This window comes from Ambystoma mexicanum, chromosome 8 (genome assembly GCF_040938575.1).
Source record: "Ambystoma mexicanum isolate Mex_15411 chromosome 8, UKY_AmexF1_1, whole genome shotgun sequence".
NCBI lineage: Eukaryota > Metazoa > Chordata > Amphibia > Caudata > Ambystomatidae > Ambystoma > Ambystoma mexicanum.
In genome coordinates, this window is record NC_090929.1 from 1,119,341,906 (window position 1) to 1,119,361,761 (window position 19,856).

A 19,856-nucleotide genomic window follows, 5' to 3' on the forward strand; every position below is an offset into this window, starting at 1 on the left:
GCCTTCTCTTCTAGTACAAAACAAAAGGGGAGATGGCTGGAAGGTGTAGAATGAATCTTAACCTCCAGACTATCGATCTTTGCCTGTCAAACCATTACAAAAGGGCAAAGGCCATATGCAAATCAGGCTTGGTCCCAAACTAAAAGTGGCAGTGCAGCCCACACTGCTTGGTCAAATTTTTTCTGCACAAGACCACAAGCATCCCCAAGCAAGTCTGAGGATGCTTGAGGTCTCGTGGCTCGTGGTCTCGGGAGGATAGCTCAGTAGCAACGTGCTCGCCTTGGAAGCAAGCCAATACGGAGCCTCATAGGGTCGACCCCGGGTCCGTGCTTAGAAACCTCTGTGTATTAAGCGCGTTATAAATAACATATCATATCATGTGACCTAGCAGTTCAGGCAGGACTACCCGTTGGTGGTTGGACCAATCCTGATTTGCATATGGTCTTTCCCCTTTCTGTAATGGCTTGACAGGCGAAGAACGATGGTCTGGAGGGTTGCCAAAAGCAATGCCAGAGGTGAAGATTTATTGTAAACCTTCCAGACATCACCTCTTTCGTTTTGCTCTCATCTAATGCAGCATCACATTTGCACCTCGTCTGGCAGCGAGATCTCACAGGTCAGCAATCGCCTTCTACCATGGTCATTTGATATCAACAACACTCCAAGAGGATTTGACTAGGCAGATCCAAGGACAACTAGTAGATCACCCCCCCCCCAATATCTTCATAGAAACAAAACTAAGGACAGACAATATTTCATGGCCTTATAAATACTCTGAATACAGTATCTCGGACCTACCGGCTCGAATCACAACTAGTCCCCAAAGAGAGGACACTCAAACAATCCTTCTGGAACTCGATCCTGGTATCTGCTCAGAATGCTCCCACAATTCTCCAATTTCGCAAATCTTTCAAAACATGGCTTTTTCAATAACACCTGAGCATGCACTAATCCCAATGGACGCACAGATCGCAACTCAGAGTACTGTGCTGCTGTTCAAATATGCCTGCCCAAAGACTGGTTACCCACAACCTGCACAGCACTCCACTGCGCTCGAGCTAGGTCAGCTCTATATACAATACAATAAATCCTTCTCCCCATTAACCTACGCACCTTTTCTTCATCCCACCTTTTAATTCATACACAGCTCTGTTACACACAGTAGCCACATGCCTGTTGTCATTCCTCACCACCTCACCTATTCCAACAGAGCTCTGCTAAGCTCTCTGTGCATAATGTTACAAAACCCCTACCTCTTTTCATACTTATACCCCACATCACCCTCATAGTATATCTCTGCTGGTACAAATCAAGCAGATTATCGATATCTGGAGTTCCCCTCTAGATATAAAGACAACCCAAGTGTCATCCCAAGAGCCACTTACAACAAAGTAAACAAAGGAAATTATACTTCTGGCCTATCCCCCTCAACAAGTCAGGATTTACATTTCTCTCTCCCTTGCCTCCCACTAACTTTATCCCCTAACCCTTTTCTTTCAGACCCATAAACCACGAGGCCATCAGAATGGCTGAACTTGTGCCTCTCTGAGACCACTTTCCATTACAATTTGGTTGAACGTTTAAAGGTGCGCCCAAGATCACACAATTAGTCAAAATAATACTCAATGATGGAGGACTCGGTGTACATCCAAACCCAGCTTTGTTCAAACAATGAATCCTAGCTGGGACAGCACACAGGCATCTTGTTCTCTTAGCTCTCAACCTTTTCAGTGATTACAAAAATATTTTGTACCAAAACTACAGCATTATGCTGTCAGTCTACAAAGACTACCAGGAATTGGGGTTGGTTAATGACTCATACTACATATAGGATGCATAGGGGTTAGTTACTCTTTTGGTCTATACCTATATGATGGCTCTGCCTGGACCTATCCCATTATTATTATTATTTAATTAGCATTTATATAGCACTACGAACCCTCAGGTGTCTGAGCGCTGCTTATTATTACCCACGTTGTCTGGTGCTCATTTATCGACCTCGGAAGGATGAAAGGCTGAGTTTGGCCCTGCCGGGATTCAAACCTGCATCAGCAGGCTCTGCACAGATATCAAAGCAAGCGCTCTACACGTTGTGCTATCGGACCTGCTTATTGATACTATTTATATTACCTCATTAAAGTGATTGCATATTGGTTGCCATTGTCTATCATAGGCGGTGTGGCACGGGAAATTCTGTTGGTTGGCATTTAACTGACCAACCTTGGACAATTTGACCAGACGTCAAGACAATGAGCAGCACATAAGTGGGAAAAGAGAATTCTGTAGTCTGCCATAATTCTAATTAAAGAATACTGGTCATCCCAAGGCGATGAGGCCTTCCCTTTCTGTTGTACTTGGCCCTCTGTGCCACCTGGTGTCTGAGTGTGCAGTGAGGGTGTCCTGCAGGTGTCGTATCTGTGTTTGGCTCGTGGTGAATAGCCGGTGTTGTTCAGGTCTGAATCACGTGTTAAGGTACAGTGTTTGAGAGTGGATTTCCGAGTGTTTATTAAGGTATTAGCTAATTCTGACATGCACATTTTGTTCTTTATTGCAACTTGGGTCGTTAGTCAATTCCTGTCTTTTAATGTCTTTTGGCTTTACTCATCTCGTGCACCTGGACATCAATGGGTGCCTGTCCTCTTATTCAAATTGATTGACTTAGGAGTCTAGCACTTCCCGTCCAGGGAACCGTTATTTTGTGCCTGTGTTCCATTAACCTATTACTCCCTTCCTTGTTCCTGACCTTGATTCGGGCTGTGAGCTACTGTCTGGGCGCTGCAAGAGTTGCTAGAATACATGTGCATTTGTAAATTCAGCATCTTGAGGCCTTGCTAATTATGAGACCTGTTGCAACCTATGAGTTCGGAAAATGGCTGAACTTCTGTCTTCCTTTTTCCATATTGGTGGCCTATAGCTGAGTCTATTCATCTTGTATGTCTGCCAAACGAGGGTGTCCCTGCCCTTGTATTCTGTATCTTATCTGCCTATAATCCAACTGCCCTAGCAGTGTAGTTAGTTCTTTCTTGGTATACAGGAACCTCTGGTCCTTTTATACACTGTTGCACTATTTAGACTGAAAACATTCAACAAACTATGTTTAGTCCGTACTTGTGTCGCACAGCCTAACTAATTCTTTATGACAGATTGCATGTACATTCACTTTGGTTAAGAATATTGTTTCATGGATCTCAGTTTAACTCATATTGCCAACCACAGCTTGATTAACTTGTGTCATTTCAACTTTCATATTCAAGGTTGTACAAACTTCTCTATGTTGGGATCACTTTCAAAAACAACTGGGGGGTAGCGGTGTTGCACTGATTGCCGAATGCAGCACTGAGCGCACACTCTGGAGGCGAGCAGGGGTGCGGGCTGAAAAACTAGCATAATAAATGCCTGGTTCTTAGAGAAAATCGATGTGAAGATGTGTAAACGTCCTGTACACACAGGAGTGAAATATTGGGCAAATCTGTGCGGCGGAACTCAAGATACAATAACTTTCCTACAAGGCCCTGTGCAGCCCCAGAGGGATCAAACGGCCAGAGGGAGATTCCCAGGGTCGACCAGCGTGAACTGTGAAGCAGCCTGTGTGCTTGCTGCCAGGAGCCCGACAGACGCCGCAGGGTTCCCGGGTCCACTGCAAGCGGACTCGCCTAAAGGAACTGCTCTCAACCGAGTGCAGATGCCTAACGACTTTAAGCCTCCCGAGTAACTGCAGAGGTGCGTGGACTGCGGGACGAGTGAGGAAACACCCTTTTAGGGCATGCGCAGCAGTTGCAATCCTAACCGCGGCTCTGTTCAAGGCCCTGCAGGGATGTGCCACTGCCCCTACATGCACAACATATAATATAAAGACAGCTATTTTCGGTGGCCTGGTTGATGTGACAAATTGGGAGACAGCGGACCGGCCCAGGAGGGTTGCACCGGCCCACGTATTTGCTCACTGAAGGAACAGCAGCGGTGAGCACTACGCACTGCGTCCGCCAAACATACAAATGGCAAAAAGCGCCGACGGATAGGAGGGGGGCCTGCCATGGTGTGAGGTGAGTGACCCGCAGCTGAGGGAATGCTCAGTACGAAAACCAAGAAGACATTGTCAGGTTCGACTGAAAACGAGCTCTGCATGATACGAACTGGTGGGGAAACAAACTGTAATGTGTGGTGCAGGAGTGCTATTGGCGACACAACAGAGGCAGTTTGCAGGGTAACCTCTCCAACTAAATATCGATGATATCTTTGGTATTTGGTGTGGCACCATGCAGGAACTGACTGCCTTTCTCAACTTTTTGAACTCAGTACATCAGACTATCAAGTTCACAATGGAAGTAGGAACACCATCTCTGCATTTCCCAGACGTTTGCTTGGAGATTAGAAACAACCGTATCACCACAAATGTCTATCACAAACCTACCGACATCAATAATCTATTACATTTTTCCAGTTTTCATCCCAAATCCATGTTGGGTAGTCTACCCGACAGTCAAATCCTGAGATTGAAAAGGATCGCTTCTGATCCAGCGGGACTGGATGTTGAATGTACCAAACTATTGGACAAATTTTCAAAGAGAGGCTACCCACAATCCGTTTTAGAGGAAACTATGGAGAGATCATCAAGTGTGAGCAGAGAACAACTACTCACGCCTAAGATCAAAAATAAAGAAACACCATTACTCTACATCACCAAGTACTCTCGCCAACGTTTTCAAGTGGGGAGATCAATCAAAAAACACTGGGGAATTCTCCAAAATGACCCTTGTCTTGCAAAATTATTCCCAAAGTCTCCAATGATGGCCTTCAAAAGAGGCCAAAACTTGAGAGACAAACTGGTGGGATCCGAGAAACCACCTAAAGAGAAACAGCAGTTTTTACAAACTAGAAAGAAAGGCACATTCCCATGCTTGGGATGTTCCCATTGCAACAATGTAATCAAGGGCGAAAATATAACACATCCCCAAACTGGCAAGAAGTATAAATTACGTGACTACGCTACCTGCATGTCAACAGGGGCCATTATGCAATTAAATGCCCATGCGGTAAATTATATGTGGGCCAGACTACAAGAACAGTGAAAGAAAGACTAACTGAACACAAATCTAACATCCGATGCAAGAACACAACGTCCCCACTGGCTAGACACTTCACTGAACACCAATATACAATAGCCCAGTTTAAATTCCAGATTTTGGAGATAGGTAAGAAACCATATAGAGGGGGAGACTATCAATCTATCCTCTCCCACAGGGACAAGTTCTGGATACACCTACTTGATACATTAAACCCACATGGTCTGAATGAGGAGTTCTCTTTGAGGTGCTTTATTTGATCCCTGAATAGTTGACATATATTTATTCTCCTTCCACACTCTTTTCCTTCTCCTCAGTGGGGGGAATCTTACTCTTAGCAATAGAACCATGGCCCTACAAGGTACAAAATGGAAGTTACACAACAACTCTTACAGTGGAACAATTGTTGAGTCATCAACAGTCCGGGATATGTTAACCGGCCCACTGCCTACAATTATGTACCTACGATTACTTTGCATTCTCAATCGATGTAATTTCTGTGATCATACTATATAGATGTTGCCCTGTTTTTGGGGTCCCCACTGTGGCCAAGGTGCATTGCTCATGCTCGTTCCTTCAGGTATTTCAATATCGATTCCCAGGGTTCAATTATTTACCAGCCTATGGTCGATGTCTTCTATCCGACTACACAGCTCTGCTGTACATTTTGTTCATATTATTTTTACACATTCAATTATGCTGGGTTACATTTTGTATACACTTCTACAGTTATATGCTGGTATTAATAATCAGCATCACCTACACTCTAAGATGGTGCTCATATATCTACCACTTTTGTTGGCTATTTACATTGAAGGACCTGTATGAGTCCATCTACTATGTTTACCACCGTATAGCGAGCCAGAGAGAACCTGTCTAACACAGAGAGGGTTGCTAGGGAGACGTGTAAACCCACCGCCGGGCGGACGAAGGAACGCTTTTATCTGTTCACTAGCCGTGCGGCACGGATATTCACACGAGAAAGTGACAAGCCCCTCGGTACTCGCTAATGTGGATCATCCAATTCACACCGCTGAAGTAAGCAGGAGTGCATAATTACTCTCTATCTGGATGTCAGCTGCTATCCAGAGCCACCGTTAACTACAGAGCTTACTTGTTAGCAACTTAGTTTAACCGGTATCTTCTTTTATTTGTGCTTTCTACAGAATGCCGAATCCCTTTCCGTGTTAACAATGCCTGATATTCCAGGTCATTCGTTACGGACGTAGGATACATCTTTTTTAGACCTCCAGATCCACTGACCGGGCGGTAAGCCATTATTTCATGTAATCTTTTAGTCATCGATTAGTATAAGTACATTTTGACTCTGCCTTTGTACCTCCTGTACCCTGGCATTAATACATATTGACCCAAGCTTTATGCAGAATCTTATGATTAGCATCTAGATTTAAATAGACATTGTTTACAAGCTGGTAATATGTATTATATTGCAAGTACTTTTACAACACGGGTCATTGCCATACTTCTCATTTTGTATTTTAGGCGCTCAGCATTCAGGATAGCAGCCTTTACATAAATTGATGTGTGAAGATTTGGAACACATCTTTTTTCAACCTTTCTCGGGGACGACACCGTTCTCATCTACTTCATACTCAAGGTATTCCCATTAGGCAATATGGATGTAATTAATTTTGTAAGCACACTTTATATTGGATTACTCCACTCTTGGGACGGGTAATGAGCACCCTGATGCGCACTGGCCACGTTGGCGGCCCCCAGAATCAGGGTAAATTAGATTAACAGTCTCTATGATCTTATAAACTGGGCAAAAAGAATGTTTGTATGACTTTTGCTTATTTATTCATCTATGCTATGTAAGACCTTAACATACTTGGACAAAACGATTATATATACATGAATTCAACGTGATTGGAGTTGAAAGGACTGAAACATTCTCCATTCATTTATTTTTCACAGTTATAACCCGCTTGGCTCAAAAGAAGGGATAGTCTTCCCGAAACGTGTCAGCCATTACTCAATTGTATACATGGACCACCATTGCCTATCATTTTGTTGACAGCTATCTTGTTTCTTTTTCGGTTCAAAATCTATTTGTGAACTTATTTTTGACTACAAATTAAAACCTGTTTGGTTTTTTCCTACACAACATATAAGTGATTATGCTCATTATTTATGTAATTCAAATACAATGGAATGTTTTAGCTGAATAAACTTGACATTGATTAACCATCAGTTGATGGATTTTGGAAAGAGTGCAGGGGACAGGAGGGCTCCTACCTTTAAATCCTCGTTTCTCTCTTTACTTACACGTTATAGTGATTCTGTGCCAGGATCACTTTTCCTCCCCCGCACCTAGAAAGAATATCTAAATTATTACACATTTAGTAAAGTTACTTTACAATTGAAACACTTGGTAGTGCACCTACTTATCCCTCTTTTTCTGCCAAACGAGGGTTCCCCTGCCCTTGTATTCTGTATCTTATTCTTTATGACAGATTGCATGTACATTCACTTTGGTTAAGCATATTGTTTCATGGATCTCAGTTTAACTCATATTGCCAACCACAGCTTGATTAACTTGTGTCATTTCAACTTTCACATTCAAGGTTGTACAAACTTCTCTATGTTGGGATCACTTTCAAAAACAACTGGGGGGTGGCGGTGTTGCACTGATTGCCGAATGCAGCACTGAGCGCACACTCCTTAGGCGAGCAGGGGTGCGGGCTGAAAAACTAGCAAAATAAATGCCTGGTTCTTAGAGAAAATCGATGTGAAGATGTGTAAACGTCCTGTACACACAGGAGTGAAATATTGGGCAAATCTGTGTGGCGGAACCCAAGATACAATAACTTTCCTACACGGCCCTGTGCAGCCCCAGAGGGATCAAACGGCCAGAGGGAGATTCCCTGGGTCGACCAGCGTGAACTGTGAAGCAGCCTGTGTGCTTGCTGCCAGGAGCCCGACAGACGCCGCAGGGTTCCCGGGTCCACTGCAAGCGGACTCGCCTAAAGGAACTGCTCTCAACCGAGTGCAGATGCCTAACGACTTTAAGCCTCCCGAGTAACTGCAGAGGTGCGTGGACTGCGGGACGAGTGAGGAAACACCCTTTTAGGGCATGCGCAGCAGCTGCAATCCTAACCGCGGCTCTGTTCAAGGCCCTGCAGGGATGTGCCACTGCCCCTACATGCGCAACATATAATATAAAGACAGCTATTTTCGGTCGCCTGGTTGATGTGACACATTGGGAGACAGCGGACCGGCCCAGGAGCGTTGCACCGTCCCACGTATTTGCTCACTGAAGGAACAGCAGTGGTGAGCACTACGCACTGCGTCCACCAAACATACAAATGGCAAAAAGCACCGATGGATAGGAGGGGGGCCTGCCATGGTGTGAGGTGAGTGACCCGCAGCTGAGGGAATGCTCAGTACGAAAACCAAGAAGACATTGTCATGTTCGACTGAAAACTAGCTCTGCATGGTACGAACTGGTGGGGAAACAAACTGTAATATGTGGTGCAGGAGTGCTATTGGCGACACAACAGAGGCAGTTTGCAGGGTAACCCCTCCACCTCCGCACTTCATCGCAGGATGAACGACTGTCCAGGTCAATACACACAGAAGAAGCCCAATAATCTCACAAGCCTTGCAACACCGGTGCACACTGCACCCTGTTAACACTACATTACAAGTAATGGTCTATACTAGTACAGAGCACAGGCCTAAAGTGACCAGCGCTGCCACACATATTATCCACACGGCTCTGCCTGTGAAGAGACCTGGGGACAAGAGGTACTCGCACCTGGTACCCCGGCAATATCAGGAGGCATTCTGCCGCCAGCCCTCCAGGCAACATACTCACAAAACGCAATGGTAACTGGACGTAGGCAAGAACCCTCACTTCCACACATGATGAATCAAGCAGCAGAGGTTTAGTTACATTTTCAGGCGGGGGCCACTGCCACAGCATCCTAATATGACCACCATAGCGAGCCGAGAGATCTGGCACAATGCAAAGGAACACAACAGGACCCTCACAACAGTACTACCAACTGTGCCTGGAGGGGACTGCTTGGGACACCACTCTTTGCCAATACCCTCGCCCATACGCTGCCCCCCCCCAGTGAACGGGGAAGGGACCCAGGTATAGATCCATCTCAAGAAGCCGACAGCAAATCTCCACAACGCTTACCGAGGTGACAGGTACACTGATGCTATACGATGCCCAAGAGGGCAGCTGCAAAGTAAGCAGGATCCATAGAAATGTTCACGAAACCCGCTGCCATGGAAAAAGATATGAGCGATAGCCCTGTGGCCCAAATGGCCTCAACCTCACCACCAGCGCCTCAACCAACCATGGATCTGCTGGGGGTCTACAACTCCATGAAGCAAGGATTCGTGGCACTCAACGACAAACTAGATGGAATAAACACAAATGTAACAATGATCCCAAGTCAACTAGAGAAAGCAACAGGTCACATCCCCGAGGCCGAGACTAGGATAGGCAAGACTGAAGACACTCTTGAAGCTCTACAGAACAGAGTCACCAATATGGCCAAGGACCTGGGTACAGTCATGCTAAAATGCAAAGACTTAGAAGCGAGGTCAGGTTGCAATAACATACGTATTATTGGAGTTCCCGAAAACGCATTGAAGGGCCCAGTGGAGCTGGCAGTAGAGGAATTACTTTAAAAACTGCTGGGCGACCCTGGCTGGTCAGCAATGTTCACAGTCAAATGGGCACATAGATCCCTCACCCCTCGCCCCAAACCAGGCGCATACCCGAGGCCGATAATAGCCAGACTCATGAACTACAGGGACAGGGACCTGGAAATATGAGCAGCTAGAGATAAAAGCAAACTAAAACTTGGATCCAGTATATTCCCAGACTACACCCTGTCGGTGCAGCAAGAATGACAAACATTCTTGGGCATGAAGAAGATGCTTCATGAAGATTCCATATACAATGTTGTACCCAGCCAGGCTACGGTTGCAACATAACAATAAGACCTGTTTCTTCACATTTCCAGAGGAAGCAGTCTCCTTCGTAGAGGCAAACATCCCTACACCCGACAAACGGCCCTCGGATGGAGAGGGGGCAATGAGTGAAAGGCTCTGGTGACATCACTCAGTTAAGGTTCGTCTCGCCATGCAGACAACAGTGGCAAAAGTGGAACACATGCAGGACCTCTCCTGTTTTTTGGTACAGTATCGTAATGTTTTCAATGCAACATGTAAATTATCACAATTCAGTATTTGAGATAGCAACATGAATAAGATCAGACCACGGTGAAAGAGTTACGAACATCTCTCTGCCCCCTGCCGTCACCGAAGTTGACCCCCCGCATGCGAGTGCAACAGTTAGATAATGGGATTAACATGGGGGAGAATGGAGGAGTGGGGGAATTTGCATAGTTTATGTTCTGGGAACTATGAGGGTGGGGGAGGGAGAAAGGGGAAACAGTTGGGGTATTACATTAAAAATAATGCACAGACAGAAGTTGTTTGACTACGGTAACAGTACAAATTCACATCAGAACAAGGAGACAAAAACAGTGAAAAATGACCCAAATGGCTAGTGTGAACCCAGAAGCCATAACATTGATGAGGTGGAATGTAAGGGGTCTTGGTATACTGATCAAAGCACGCAAGGTGATGGCGTATGTTAACAGACTGGGTGCATGCATATTGTTTCTTCAGGAGACACACTTACTTGGGGAGCAAGCATGTAAACTCGCTCCAGGGTGGGGGGCCCACTGTTTTTATTCGTCCAGAGCCCGGGGCGCCCTGACTCCAGTGCACAGAACATTATCATTCACACACTTAGCTATAGAAGCCGACCCGAACGGCAAATACGTAGTGGTACTGGGCACACTGGGCACCACTGAAATATTACTGGTTAATATATATGGTCCTAATGTGGATGACCCGGAATATTACACCGAGGTGTTCCAGAAATGTGCGAAATACCCAACAGCCAACATAATCTGCGGGGGAGACTTCAACACCACATTAGATTTGAACCTGGACAGGACGTCACATTCCCCGAGGCCTCTATCTAGTCCAGCCCTTGAAATAGGCATACACATGGCGTATTTGGGACTAACAGACCCTTGGCGGGCACTACACGGCTCACAGCGTGCCTATACCTTCTATTCGACGGTGCACGACATGCACTCTAGGATCGACCTTTGGTTGGTGACTCAGGGGGTGTTAAGCTGGACGTCGGGTACATCATTATTACCTAGAACCCTATCAGACCACTCCCCGAAACTGCTGACGTTATCTATCCCAGAGGCAACCCCACAAAAAATCCCATGGCGATTCAAAGCAGCGGCACTGACAGGCCTGCTATTCAAGACTAATTTGGCACAACACATACATGAATACTTTGAACACAATGAAGGGTCAGTCAGTACTCAGGCGGTATTATGGCAAACAGTTAAGGCTTATATAAGAGATATCGCCATGACCACCAAAAAGGGGGTTCTCAAGGACATACATAGGGAACTGAAAAGAAGGGAAGGGGAGATAGTCGAACTCCAGAGATGCTACGCAGCCTCCCCTCAGCAGGCACAGCGTTGGCTATCCAAACACAGTTGGATGAGTACAGCAGACCATGAAATATGCTACTTTGATAAGCCAGCGGCAGCACAGAGATGTGGTGAACAAGAGAGACCAGGCAGGCTAGTAGCGCGGTTGGTCCGGGGCGAGAGGGGATCCACGAATGTATCATGCATCGCTGGGACAAACAGAGTTTTAGTGACGGGTCAAGAGGCTGTTAGCAACATCTTCTATGACTTTTACGCTAAATTGTACTCACCCAAGAGCATAGCCATGGATGACAAGATAGACAGCTACCTATCTAAGATACATACCACTTTGTTATCCAATGAAGCCAGAGATGCCTTAGACACTCCCATTACGCTGCGTGAAATTAAACAGGCCATAGAAGTCCTACCGGGTGGGAAAGCTCCTGGCAGCGACGGCTTAGGTGCAGAATTCTATAAAGAGTTCACTGACTTAATAGCCCCCGCCTACTCACCTTATAGTCCAAAGCCCTGAAGCTGGGGAAATTACCTGATACCACACATGAGGCAGTCATAACACTGTTACTCAAATCAGGGAAACAACCAGAGGACTGTGGCTTCTATCGACCCGTATCTCTAATAAACACAGATGCAAAAATATACGCAAAAATTCTGGCCACTCGTTCATGAAGATCAGGCAGGATTTGTGCAGGGCAGATCCACAGCGACAAACATTTGCCGATGCTATAACATCCTGGCGAACGTCCAGAGGGACACGGAAGGGGTCGCTATAGCTTTGGATATGCAGAAGGCTTTTGACATTTTCTACTAGCCTTTTTTTATTCAAAGTACTTGAAAATTATGGCTTCCACCCGAATTTCATTAAGTGGGTCTGAGTGCTCTACACATAACCTTACGCAAGAGTATGCGTAAATGGGGTACTATCTAAAATTTGAGACCTGGCTGGAGGCACAAGGCAAGGCTGCCCGCTGTCCCCGCTGTTGTTCGCCTTAGTGATCGAACCGCTAGCCGACTTACTCAGAACGCAATTTGTCAGGGCCGGGATATCAGTGGCAAGCAAAACGGAGCGTGTTACCCTCTATGCTGATGACATAATGCTGTATATCAGGAACCCGGAGAGATACATGCCAAGAGTGCTGAAGGCTGTGAGAAAATTGGGGGATTACTAAGGCCTGAAGCTGAACACAGCAAAATCTGAAATATTCCCATTAGCTGTTCTGACCACATGTCCCACAGACTTTCTCGGACTTGAATGGGCGCCCAACACCGTGAAATACCTGGGAGTAGACATAGCACGGACCACCCAGCTGACCCGTACACTTAATTATGGGAAATTTGGGGAAGCACTTTGCGCCAAGCTCGCCCGATGGGGGCATCTCCCGATCTCACTGATGGGGCATCATGCATTGGTCAAAATGATCATACTCCCAAAACTGTTATATCTTTTCAGCACAATACCAGTGTGACCGGGAAGATCCTTCTTCACTAAAATACAGGGAGCATGCTCGGCCCTCATATGGACAATCGAGGCTGAGCTGGAAACGTCTCACAGAACCATATGAGAAGGGAGGATTGGGTGCACCAGATTTTGAATGTTTTTACCTTGCAGCACAAGCTCATTACGCCACATCCTGGGCAGAGGGGGGAACCGGGGAACCACACACTACTAATACACCACACGTTAAAGGTCCCACAGAGCTCTTGCATAAAATTGCTGCAAGGAAGCGAATACATGAAAATACCATGAACCCGATACTAATAACATGTAGAGCATGGGATAGGCTAGCCGGAGACCCGAAAGTCTGTCCCATCCCAGAATGCCACTATGGGACACAGCTTACCTTCCCCCAACTCAAGACAGGGCATTATCCACACACTGGAGAGAGAGAGAGGGGTTCATCTAATGGGGGATGCATTTTTAGACAAGCACTTTATCAGCTGGGATGAAACAAAGTCCATAGTGGGGGATACTCCACTCCAAAAGCTACAATGCATTAGACTATGCTCAGCAATGGGCAAAAAGTGGGTGATCTTCCCTGAAGAGCCCTCAACACACTCAACCCTAGGATACTTACTTGCCCCGAGCGCTTCAAAGAAAACTGCCTCCATGATATACAAGCTCTTGCTGTCACACACTGCATCTCAACCCCCGAACGCTAAAGGAGAATGGGAGCAAGACCTAGAGACCACCCTAACTCACACACACTGGTCGTGCCCATGTGGATTGACAAAGAGCATATTGTGTAACTCCAGATACAGGCTAATTCACTACAAAATACTCAACAGGATTCACAACACACCTGCACGACTAAAAACCATATATGACACAGCAACAGGGACATGTATGTGGGATGTACTGATCCACTAGCCTCTGCCCTGCGACATCACTCTGTGCTGGTGGCACCAGAACCAGCAAAATGGCCGCAAAAAGCCCTATGCGCGCTAAACCTATGAAAATTGCGCTCTGAAATCAGAAAGTTGGCTGCCAATCTACTTTGCCTGTGTCAGGGGTGGAACAGGAGACCAGACCTCTGAAACCTGTCACTGGGCTGCCCACAGAGTGAAAATGGAAACTGCATGAAAGGCAGTGCTTTATTGCAAGGAAACCCAGAAGTGCTAAGGAATCCCTTTTTCCCTTGGTTGCTGAAAAATACAAAATAATGGTTCCAAACATCAGAAAATATCCAACATCCTTGCTGGGGATTACCCGTCACTCATTTGAGGAATCCACATGAGCACACAATGTCAGGAAACACAGAAGCTATCAGCAGAATATCCACATTAAATAATGTGCTTGCCTGGGAAAATCTGTCAAAATATAGGCGCAGTACCACCGGCCGCCTGTATGACAGCTGTCATTTAATTGCATTAGAAGCTTAAACATGTGCAGTTAAAATCAAATGGTTGGAATTAAGTGACTTGCCATCAAAAGTAATATAGGTTTCAACTATTTAAATTCTATGTTTTAAAAAGACTGAAATTAGAGTTCTGTTTGCCTGTTTGAAATTGTAAGTTTATTTTCATCAAAGAAAACTTAACAAATTGGGTTTTTAAAGTCAGCCTGATGCCAGCCAAAGAACTACAAAGCATCCACAGCTTGACCCAACAAAAGGCACCTCCCTTCTGCTCTCTGGCCCAGGAACTCACATTCAGGTGTTAACGAAGAGGGAAGGGGAGTTGGGCTGCTGCTCCTGGGAGAGACAAAGGACTTCCTTGATTGAAAAGATATGCAGATGCAAGTGTCAACAGAAGCCCCTACCAGAGGAAAGAGGCAGGGATTGATCTATGCACCTTACTAATGAAGTCCAACAATTCCTCCGTAAGATTAGGCTAAGAGCCTTTTTTTCTGACAAAGAAAACACTTCTGAGCTTAATAAGTCAGGTCTGGCCAGACCTTCTTTTTTCACTCCTATTATAGCGGAACTTCCGGCTGAAGTCCTTGTCTTTGAAAAGATTGTGCTCAAGGAACTTGCCAAATGTCTCGAGAATCCCAGAAATAGCATGAGGCCCAATCTTCAACTAGCTGAATTTCACGCCATTGAATCTCTCTCACAAGATCCATCCATTGTGATAAAGAGTGCTGACAAAGGCGGAGGTATAGTTGTTTGGGATTCGGGGTCATACGATCAAGAGGTCTTTCGACTTCTTAACATTCCAGGTCATTACCGTAAAATGATTGCCGATCCTACTGCTTTGATCAAAAAGAAGATTTTTAGCCTTTCTGAAAAAGCACTTGAAGAGGGAATATTGTCTAAAAAAGAATTTGAGTTTATTAATTTCTCAGAGGAAAGAACTCCCCTTTTTTATATCATCCCTAAGATTCATAAAAACACATCTAACCCGCCTGGTCGTCCAATAGTCTCGGGTTGCGGCTCTATTTTAGAGCCGCTATCCAAATATATAGACGTGTTCATTAAACCTTTGGCAATGGCGACGCCTACATTTCTGCTAGATTCTAGGGATGTTATTAATTTGGTGGAAGGCCTTCCATTTGATGCCTCCAAACAGATCTTGGTGGCCCTAGATATAGAGGCTCTCTATACCAATATTCCCCAAGATAAGGCTATTCAGTGTTTACAAATTATGTTGGATCGCCGACCATCTGCACATGTGGTTCCCACTAATTTTTTGACCACATGTGTGGAATTGGTTCTTTGCAACAGTTTCTTTAAGTTCAAGGATGAGTTTTTCACACAAACTAAAGGCACGTCAATGGGCTGTGCGTTTGCCCCCAACTTGGCTATTATTTTCATGGCCTTGTTTGAAGAGAATTTTGTTCTAAATGATGGTAATCCCTATATCACTAACATCAAGTTATACCGTCGGTATATTGACGACATCTTATTGCTATGGGAGGGTGATATTACCACACTTGAACTTTTTGTGCAGTGGCTCAATCAAGTAGATATTAACATCAAATTTACCCTGGAATACTCTACCTCCCGTATCGCGTTCCTAGATCTATCTATTTACAGCGAAGATGGGTTCCTGCAGACTGAGCTCTATAGAAAACCCACAGAAAGGAACATGACACTACAGTTTGAAAGCCAACACCCCAAAAGTCTTTTACGTAATCTCCCTTATGGGATGTTTTTACGGTTACGCCGCAATTGTTCCAACCTTATACAATTTAATACTCATGCGGACGTATTACAGACTAGATTGCTAGATCGCGGTTATCCGCGTAAACTTATCAAACATTCAAGAAAAAGAGCGCGATATACCAATCGGGATGCCCTTTTAAGACCTAAAAACAAAACTGTGGACAAAGAACAGTTGGTGTGTGTGTCCACTTTCTGCCAACACAGTGAGACAATTAAAGCTATTATTTTGAAAAATTGGAGGATCCTGAATTCCACAGATCTTCAGTTAGAGAAACCTTTATTTGCTTTTAAAAAAAGCAAAAATTTAGGGCAGAAACTAACCCGGGCCTCTAGACTTCCTGTACGCATTAACCAGGTCAGAGATATTAACCTGAATCAGGTTAAAGGCCACTATCCATGCACTTCATGTGCAGCTTGTAAATTTTCTAAAAAAATTACAGACTTTTCTTATAATGGTAGATCTTGGGCACTACGTACATTCACTACGTGCAAAAGTAAGAATGTTATTTATGCTATCCAGTGCCCGTGTCAGCTCTTGTACGTAGGTAAAACTTCTAGGGAAGTCCATCCACGTATCAATGAGCACCGGTCTAAAATTAGAACACGCAACCTTTCGGCTCCACTAGTCATTCATTTCGTAGAAATGGGACACAACCCAGACTCCTTAATTTGGTTTTGTTTGGAAAAATGTTTTGCCAATAACACAATACAAGTAGCTAATAAATTGTCCTACAAGGAACAAATGTGGATGTTCAATTTAAAAACACTCCACAAAGGCCTGAACACATTGGAGTCGTGGGACTTCAATAGTCGTTAGCAAGTTTGTTCTGCATTTCTCTATTTGCCCTCTATGGCTATTACGATTGTTTAGCTATTTAGTCTAATTGATACAATTTAACATCATTTATATTAGATTATCGTCTTTCAGCCAAAGCTTTCTTACCATCTTTCTTGCCTATCTCTGGTCTATAAATACTCTTTTTGTTATTGCATAGTAGCTCTAGAATTGCTTAGAGATATGGTGCTCGTTACATGGTTCTGTAATATTTAGAACCAACTAGTAAACTATTGGATTGTACACTACGCCTATATTGGACTACAACTCCCAGAATTCACTTAGTATGGTGACGGCAGCCCAAAATTTATTTACGCTGTTTTTTGTCTGATATATATTTATTTTTAGTGTTTACTTATTATTATTTTTTCTATCAACAGCGGCGCCCTTCATTATTATTCTTTTCTAATTTGGGCTGCATTATTTGCGCTTTGCTTTGCTTGTGGAATGTCTTTACTGGCAGCACTTGCTGACATGCGCAGCCAGTTTTTAGCTTTGCCTTTAAAAAAGGCTTCTGTGTACTATTGGCTGTAGCCAGTCACTCCTTGCAGGTCCCTACACGCATGCGTAGCGTTTCGTATTTGCAATTAGTTTGAAACTAAGAGATTACCATCTGGTCTCTCTTTCTGCTGGACAATTTCATTGTATAACAACCGTCTTGCAGGTAAGCGTGTGGCTAGCTTTCCTGCAATGTTAATAGCTCTTCAGCTACAGCCTTCTGCACAATTAACTTTGCAGCGCCGCCCTTTAGACTGCTGTTTGTTGTCCTTTGAGCTCGCTATCACATTTTAATCGTACAAGCCGTTCTAATTGATTTATTTGGCACTTCGTGTGTTTATATTTAAATATAGCACCGTTTATCTTAGTTTGCTGTCATTTGCCTTTAAGTTTACCTTCTTATTTCAATTGTGCTCGTAGTGCCATCTGATTTATTGGGCTTTTCGTGTTTTTATATTTATATTTAAACACCTTTTGGATTCCTTAGAATGGTGTGGTTGTCCGTCGGCTGCCTCCCATTCTATTGGTGTTCTTTAGATGCATTCCATGCAGTGCCCTTGCATTCTGGTAAGCCGTGGGTCACTGCTTGCCATTTAGCATTGTAATGGAGCACTTGTACAATTTTTTGCAGTGATTTGCAGACAGCGTTGAAGGCTAAGGCTAAGTGGCGCTGCCTCTTCACTTTTCAAATACATGTATTGCTGGATCATCTTAAACTGCATGGGGCGCCCTTCAGGTGAGATATTAGTACTTATGCCTCAGTTATAGACACTCTACTTTGAATTTAGGTTTTTCATTCACCTGACCTAGTGCATTCTGGTCTTGTTTCTTGTTTCAGGTTATGTTTCAGTCCTGAATTGTTTCGTGTGACTGGCCACACTACACTGCATAGATTGTTGCAGTAGTAAGGTTTTCATCAGGTTAGTCCACTATTAGTCCTTTTTTAGACACAGATATTGCCAGTGAGATTCAGATATATATTATTATATTATATATACACATTCTTGTTGCCGATTCACCATGGTCCTGAAGGTTCCCTCTCATCTTGCACGGTTCTCTTCTGGGAGTCACTTACCCTTTTGCTCTGGTTTACACAGCTGTTGTAGCGGGGGCCGTGTATGCTTATTTGTATTATGGTATACGCGGTTCCTAAATTGTTTTGAATAATTCAGGCTGCTAGCCAGCAGTCCTGTTTCTCTTTTTTAATTGTATGTTACAAGCAGTCGGCAAAGACCTTTTCATGTAGTAGCTTATAGTCCCTTTTGCGTATTTGTTTTGCAGAATGGTAACATCCACCTCCTGAAGAAGACGTTCAGTTAACCATTACTACACGTCGAAACCGGTCGAGAAAATTTTTTTTACAGGGATGTGATCTTTGCATCTGTTTTTTCTATCCACCCTGACAATAGATTGGTTGTGAATTATTTCTATTGTTTGTAAAACACCGCAATAATGTGTGTTATTATGGGGATTAGTTATGAATTCCTCTTCCCCATTGGTTTTTAGCATGTTTTTTGGTGTTTTTTAGTTCTTTGGATGAGTGCCATGGTATGATGAGTTGTGTGCGTATGAATGAACTGGGTATGTTGATTATGAGTGATGAAGTTTTAGCCGATTTTCGGCATATTGTTGCTGCTGTTTTGTTATGTTAAAATGATTAGTGTACAATAATTTTGTGTGATTTATTCACCAGTTTTCAATTTTTGTATCTTCTTTAATAAATTTGGATACATTTTTTCTAAATATACTTTGCTCTGGACATATCTTTTCTGTTTCTTGAGGGATTGATCTTGAGCCACCAGAAACTTTGGGGGAACGAACATACAGTTTTGTTTATTCGTAAAGCACAGAAAAGTATATTTTTGAAAAGGACTGACAAAGGACTGTGCGAATTTGTAAAAATTGTAAAATTACAGTATTGTTAATATGAAAATTCTGGGCACGTTTTAAAAGTACTCAGAACTCTGTGCTATGTTCAGGGACATGTCTGCAGAACCTGTGGTTTTGTAGCAATTGTATTGATGTCAGAAATATGAAACTTCATATGATTATGCACACATATGTGTAGAATTGTGGATAAATCCGACATTGGGTACTTGACCAAACGTGTGAAAAAATTGTCAAATCTAGACCCAAGCTTGCACCGCAACGAGATTGGATGAATACTTGCTCCACAAAATATGGTATAAAGATATGCTCTTGCTATCAAGTTTGTAAAATTGTAAATATGTCTTGTATGAAAAGTAGATTTCCTGTGCAAAAACAGAGGGGAGGTTTTCCCTGGATCATAAAACACATCGGCCCTCATTAGGACCCTGGCGGAGAG

General features: G+C 44.0%; 1 long non-coding RNA gene across 1 annotated transcript; it reads left to right on the forward strand.

The window, feature by feature from the left end:
• The first annotated feature begins 18,184 nt into the window (after positions 1-18,184).
• On the forward strand, positions 18,185-18,879 carry LOC138473748 (uncharacterized). Its single transcript, XR_011268890.1, has 3 exons — positions 18,185-18,266; positions 18,369-18,450; positions 18,812-18,879. It is a non-coding gene; the product is annotated as an uncharacterized lncRNA (long non-coding RNA).
• Positions 18,880-19,856: the final 977 nt, after the last annotated feature.